Source organism: Triticum dicoccoides, chromosome 7A, assembly GCF_002162155.2.
Source record: "Triticum dicoccoides isolate Atlit2015 ecotype Zavitan chromosome 7A, WEW_v2.0, whole genome shotgun sequence".
Taxonomy (NCBI): domain Eukaryota; kingdom Viridiplantae; phylum Streptophyta; class Magnoliopsida; order Poales; family Poaceae; genus Triticum; species Triticum dicoccoides.
Genome location: NC_041392.1, coordinates 588,875,161 through 588,882,288, shown reverse-complemented (window position 1 = coordinate 588,882,288; position 7,128 = coordinate 588,875,161).

Below are 7,128 nucleotides of genomic sequence, written 5' to 3'. Positions count from 1 at the left end.
CGCCGGCGGCGAGCCTGCGCCCCGGCTCGCCGTGCCCCCCCTTCCCCGTTGGCCGTGGACGAGCGCCCGCTGCGCCAGTTCGGGCGGGTGCCCAGCGCCCGCTAACACCGAAACCACTCTGGCCACTGGTGCCAATGACATGGGGGCCCCACGGCCCCAGAACGTTTTATTAAAAAAAAGGAATTAAAATTAATAATAATAAAAATAATTAATTAATTAATTAATTAAGGAATTAATTAAGTTAATTAATCATAATTAGATTAATCAAATTAACTAATTAGTCTAATTAAACTGTGATTAGTTTAGCTAAAACCTGATTAGCCTAAACAGGGTATGACAGGTGGGCCCCGCTGGACCCACACGTCAGTTTGACTAGTCAACGCCCCTGTTTACTGCTGACGTCATGCTGACGTCATGATGACATCAGCAAACACTGTTTTGGATAAGGTTCGATTTAGATGAATAAATAAAATCAGAAAATGATTTAAATCTTTAGAAAATCATATCTTTTAATCTGTAACTCGGATGAAAATACTTTCTACATGAAAGTTGCTCAGAACGACGAGACGAACCCGGATACGCAGCCCGTTCGTCCACCACACACCTCTAACATACCAAACACGCAACTTTCCCCCTCCGGTTCATCTGTCCGAAAACGCGAAACCCCGGGAATACTTTCCCGGATGTTTCCCCCCTTCGTCGGTATCACCTACTACCGCGATTGGGCACACCTAGCATCGTTACTTGTCATGTCATGCATCGATATGCATTTGTTTGCATCGTATTCATTGTTTCTTCCCCCTCTTCTCTCCGGTAGACTACGAGACCGACGCTGCTGCTGCCCAGTTCGACTACGGAGTTGACGACCCCTCCTTCTTGCCAGAGCAACCAGGCAAGCCCCCCCCTTTGATCACCAGATATCGCCTATTCTACTCTATACTGCTTGCATTAGAGTAGTGTAGCATGTTACTGCTTTCTGTTATACCTATCCTGATGCATAGCCTGTCCTTGTTACTACTGTTGATACCTTTAACCGCAATCCTAAATACTTAGTATAGGATGCTAGTTTATCATCATTGGCCCTACATTCTTGTCAGTCTGCCTTGCTATAGTATTGGGCCGTGATCACTCGGGAGGTGATCACGGGTATATACTATACATATATACATACTACAGATGGTGACTAAAGTCGGGTCCGCTCGAAGAGTACCCGCGAGTGATTCACGGATTGGGGGCTGAAAGGACCTTTGTCCCGACGGCCCTCTGTGTGGATCTTTGTGGCGGAGCGACATGGCAGGTTGAGACCACCTAGGCGAGAGGTGGGCCTGGCCCTGTTCGGCGTTCGCGGATATTTAACACGCTTAACGAGATCTTGGTATTTGATCTGAGTTGGCTACGAGCCTATACGCACTAACCATCTACGCGGGAGTAGTTATGGGTATCCCGACGTCGTGGTATCAGCCGAAGCACTTCGTGACGTCAGCGACTGAGTGGCGCGCGCCGGGTTGGACTGCGTTAACGCAACTTCCTTTGTAATGGAGGTTGCTAGGTCTGCTCACCGGCCGCGTACGCAACGTGCAGGTGTGCTCAGGGCGATGGGCCCAGACCCCTGCGCGCTTAGGTTTAGACCGGCGTGCTGGCCTCTCCTTTGAGCCTAGGTGGGGCTGCGACGTGTTGATCTTCCGAGGCCGGGCATGACCTAGGAAAGTGTGTCCGGCCAAATGGGATCGAGCGTGTTGGGTTATGTGGTGCACCCCTGCAGGGAAGTTAATCTATTCGAATAGCCGTGATCTTCGGTAACAGGACGACTTGGAGTTGTACCTTGACCTTATGACAACTAGAACCGGATACTTAATAAAACACACCCTTCCAAGTGCCAGATACAACCGGTGGTCGCTCTACCTCAGGGATATGAGGAGGGGATCGCCGGGTAGGATTATGCTATGAGATGCTATTTGGAGATGTTACTTGGAGATGCTACTTGGAGGACTTCAATCTACTCTCTTATACTTGATGCAAGACGGAGGCTGCCAGAAGCGTAGTCTTCGACAGGATTAGCTATCCCCCTCTTATTCTGGCATTCTGCAGTTCAGTCCACTGATATGGCCTCCTTAAACATATACCCATGCATATGTAGTGTAGTTCCTTGCTTGCGAGTACTTTGGATGAGTACTCACGGTTGCTTTCTCCCCCCTTTTCCCCCTTCCTTTCATTCTGGTTGTCGCAACCAGATACTGGAGTCCAGGAGCCAGACGCCACCGTCGACGACGACCCCTACTACACTGGAGGTGCCTACTACTACGTGCTGCCCGCTGATGACGACCGGGAGTAGATTAGGAGGATCCCAGGCAGGAGGCCTGCGCCTCTTTCGATCTGTATCTCAGTTTGTGCTAGCCTTCTTAAGGCAAACTTGTTTAACTTATGTCTGTACTCAGATATTGTTGCTTCTGCTGACTCGTCTATGATCGAGCACTTGTATTCGAGCCCTCGAGGCCCCTGGCTTGTATTATGATGCTTGTATGACTTATTTATGTTCTAGAGTTGTGTTGTGATATCTTCCCGTGAGTCCCTGATCTTGATCGTACACGTTTGCGTGCATGATTAGTGTACGATTGAATCGGGGGCGTCACACAACCATTCAAGAAGAGAAACGGCGAGCAACATTTCCCCCCCTTTTCTGACAGAAAGACTGTAAGAAAACCCCCTACATTATAATTGGTGCAACAAACCCAAATTTCAAGTACCATGCCTTGAACCTGGGTGGGTGGGAAGGCATCAGCCCCTTCCCACCACTAGGCTATGCCTTTGTCTGCTTTCCCCCCTAAATTTTAAGTATGCTATGAAATTTTTTCAAATATGTGATGGACAATTATCTAACATGCGATTAATAATTTCAAATACAGACAAACATTTTTTATTGTGATTCATATTTTTCAAATACACGATCGGCATTTTTCAAATATATGATGAATATTTTGAAACACAATGTAAATATTTTTTCCAAATATGTAAGAATTGTTTTCTGAAATTTGTGGTTTGTATTTTTATAATACAAACTTGAACATTTTTTTGAACTGATTTAAAAAATTAATCTACAAAATAAAGAGTTCCAAGGAAAATTGGATCTGGGTCCTGCCCATTAGCTCCTGCATGTGGGCATTACCCCACATATCCCACACCAGATTCTCAAAAGAAAAATATATCCCACACCAGTTACTCATAGTCACGCGGCTACTTGTACGAAGCCGACCCTCATGCATGTCGACAGCCCAGTCCGTAGGCGGAAGGCATTAACATGAGGAGAGACCGAGAGAGGAATCCACTTGCTTGCTTGAAACCTAATTTAGGCATGCAGCGGTCATGAGTGGTCATTTGCATAATGAAAGCGTGAATTGCTCCCCTCACTTGTTGGGCCTATAAATTGAGCAGGTATCCAACTTCAGTCCTGTTATGTGCTTCGTCCATGTAGCCCCGTAGAAAACGGCATGTTTTATTTGTGCCATCTATGGGTTAGTATATTAGAGGACAACTGGTATGTTACTCCCCGCTCGCATGTGACATCCACAAAGTTATAAATATGTTTGATGTGCCCGGTCATGATAGAACATGGAATCCAGATACTGATTCTTATGCAAAAGGGCATCTCATAAGGTACGATCTAAATACCGGTGATGTCGCGGTGCTCCAAACACGTTTGGCATACGGAAACGGCATCGCTATCAGCACCCCTAATGCATCTCATTGTCGCATCTACGGGGCCGTGCAAGTGGCCGTGCAAGCTGCTAATGCATTGGATCAAAGGGTCCAAGGCGGGGACATTCGAGCCGTTTGTAGATCTCCTTGGCTGGACATGAAGCAATAAGTGAACAGTATCCTATAATAAATAGTAATTGTACTTATTAACTAAGTATGAATAGTAATCTCATGTGAATAGTAATCTTTCCCGAACATGAACAGTGCTCTACCTGACGAATGTTTCTAGAAAACGCAAACACACTTTCTTTTTTCGAGCAAAATGCAGATACTCTTAAAAAAGATGGACGTGCACGCTTGTTGCTTTCCTCAGTATCATGGCAGACGACATGCGTGCTCGTCGCCTTCCTCACTATCATGGGATAGCATGTCAGGTGGAACGTCGACGACCTCAATGGCGTGGGCTGATGGTCGGGGGTCACTTAGAGGGCACATGCATAGAGGTGCCACGATTCGCTTGGAGGCGCATGGCCCGCCTCAACGGCCGACGTCACACTGGAGATCAAGATAGTTAGGGTTGGGGATGGAGGGTCTTCGAAGTGCCACACCGGAAACGAAGGTGGCCTACCCCGTCAGTGCCAAGGATGGAAGGTATAGGAGAGGCGGCAAGGTGGGGATGAAGTGGGGAGGAGGAGGTGTGGCAGTGCTGGGAATTTTTAAATGAAAATTCGAAACGGGATAGGGAAGAGGAAGGTACGACATGAAGAGAAAAAAAAGAGGCACGATAAGCGCTAAGCTTAGGGCCCGGGGTGAGATATTTCTGGAAGTGAAACACACCACTGTAGTTGTAAGACATCTTCATGTTATTTCTCAACGGAGACAGTAAAAAAATCAAAAATAACAGAGAAAATCCAAAGCTCAGGTGCTTACATGTGTCACTTAGAGATGAAACAGCTGCTACAACGTGAAATGCACATGATGATGACGAGCTTAGCCACTTTAATTTATCGTAGACGTATATGTTACTCTTCACTATGGCCATCCTTAGACATAGGGACATAATAATATGTCTCGTACTTTGTCATGTACTGAGTTCGTCGCACTGATCAAAGAGCACCTGCACCTATTTCACATAAAATTGGTGGGAGCTAGGTCCAGAAAACCCGGTATGTAGGCCCTTCAGTTGTTTTTCTTCTTATATCTCTCAGAATGTTTCGAAGTGGCCAAAGAACTTCAGTTTATGAGTAAAGGAATCTCCAACGCGGATCCTTAAACCTCTCGCATCCATTCCGATCGAGCGGCCCAGACCTCGCAAGCCATCCAATGGCGTCCCTCCTCGGTCCACGGACCAGTATGGTCTTCCGTTTTCCCCATGAGTATCAATTTCCTTTTCTTCTTGTAATTTCTGCTATTTTTCTTGTTGTTTATTTTTTCTTCCTGATTTATGCATGTTTTTTTTTGTTTTTAATCTTGCATCCCTAGTTTTTTTTATGTTTTGCTATATCCATGAATTTTTTAATAATATGAAATAAATATTTTTACAATACATGATGAACACTTTTAAGTACGCTATGAGCATTATTCAAAATATGCGTTGAACATTTCTCAAATGCGAGCTGAACATTTTCTAACATGTGGGTGAAAACTTTCAAATATACATAAACACTTTTCGATATGTGATTAACATTTTTCAATTATGCAATTAATATTTTCCAAATACGTGATGAGCATTTCTCAAATATGTGATGAACATTTGAAATACTATAAACATTTTTGTAGGACCAACATTCTTTTCAAATTTGTGATGGATGTTTTTCTAGCACGAACGTGGACATTTTTCCTTTTCTTTACTCTACTAATTTTAATATTTTTAACTGTGAAATAAAGGGTTCCAAGAAAAAAAATACTAAATCTAGGACATGGGTCTGGCCCATTCGCTCCGGCTTGTGGACATTACCCTTCCTATCTGGTGCCCTATGGTGGAATATGAGGTCAAGTTTTTGTTGCGGCCCACCACAAATACTAAAGATGTCATATAGTTCTCATGCCTCCATACTCAATCTTACCAAGTTTTTTATTTTCCTCTCAAGTATTTATTTAACAAAGTAACCTTTGTTCATTCCTAAACTAGTTGAGATGGCCTCCGTTTTTTTGCTCGTGTTTTGTCGATTTCTCTTGTCTCCAGCATAATAACATCACATATTTCAGGTTGTCCTACACGCACAAAGACCAAGACCATTGTCCTTAGTGGCATAATAGCATCCTATTTTTTTAATTTTATGTGGTTTTACTTTGAATTGGTTAAGCTTATCGGAATTCTCGTGGTTTTTCCTATTACTATGAACAAAAAATACCACAATTGCAAAAAAATCTCTAATTTTAATCCTCTATTTATGTGTATTACTATCATCATACATGTTAAGAACCACCGGCGGAGTTTGAAGCAAATACTTGGGGCGGGCCAGGCTACAAGGACATTTCTTCTAGGTAGTGTTCCATGGCCCACTAGTGGGTGTATAGTATACACATTTTAGTGGGTTGGCAGGCCACAGCACAGGTTGTCCCTAACGTAGCTTTGCGATTGTTAGTGGATAACCACCCAACGCAAACTCATGAGGGGTCCGTCCCGAGGGGTTGACGGTTACCGTTTGGCAAGCAGCGATCGCAGAGGCGATTAGGGTTTCCGTCACCGAGCGCGGCTAGCGCTCGCCTGGTCGTTCGTTCTTCAATCTCTCAAGCGCCCGATCGTGTTTCCACCCACACATGACCTTGCTCCTCCGATCTCCTTGACGGCGGGCGCACCCAACCAAGTCCACACCAAGCCTTTCGCGCGTGCTAGGGGCGCGCGATCGTACACCACCGAAACCCTAGCAGTTCAAGTGCTCAAAACCGCGAAGATGGAGAAGATGGCAGGGATGCTGGAGAATTTGAGGTTGTTGGAGGAAGAGAGTAAAGGGATGAAGATCAGGAGGGTTGAGAAGGGGAAGGGGAAGCAGGTCGAGATCCGCGCGATCGGGAAGGTCATGGCGGAGAGGCTGACGCACCCTGATGCGATCTGTAACTCATTAGGAATGATATGGAGCCCCATACACGGGGTCGATTGCAAGGACCTGGGTGAGAACAGATTCATGTTTATCTTCAAACAGGAGAGGGAGAAGAGGAAAGCACTTGAGGATGGTCCTTGGATGTTCGACAATGCCTTGGTGGTGATGGAGGAGTTTGACCCGAGCAAGCGGATTGATGACTATGAGTTTAAGGAAATTCCGATCTGGATTAGGGTGTATGGGTTTCCCCTACGTGACATGGATGAGGACACCGGAGAGATGATCGGGAACATGGTGGGGGAGTTTGTGGAAGTGGACACTGGGGCAGATGGTAGAACAATCGGAAAATATCTGAGAGTGAAGGTGAGACTCCAAATTGGCAAACCTCTGA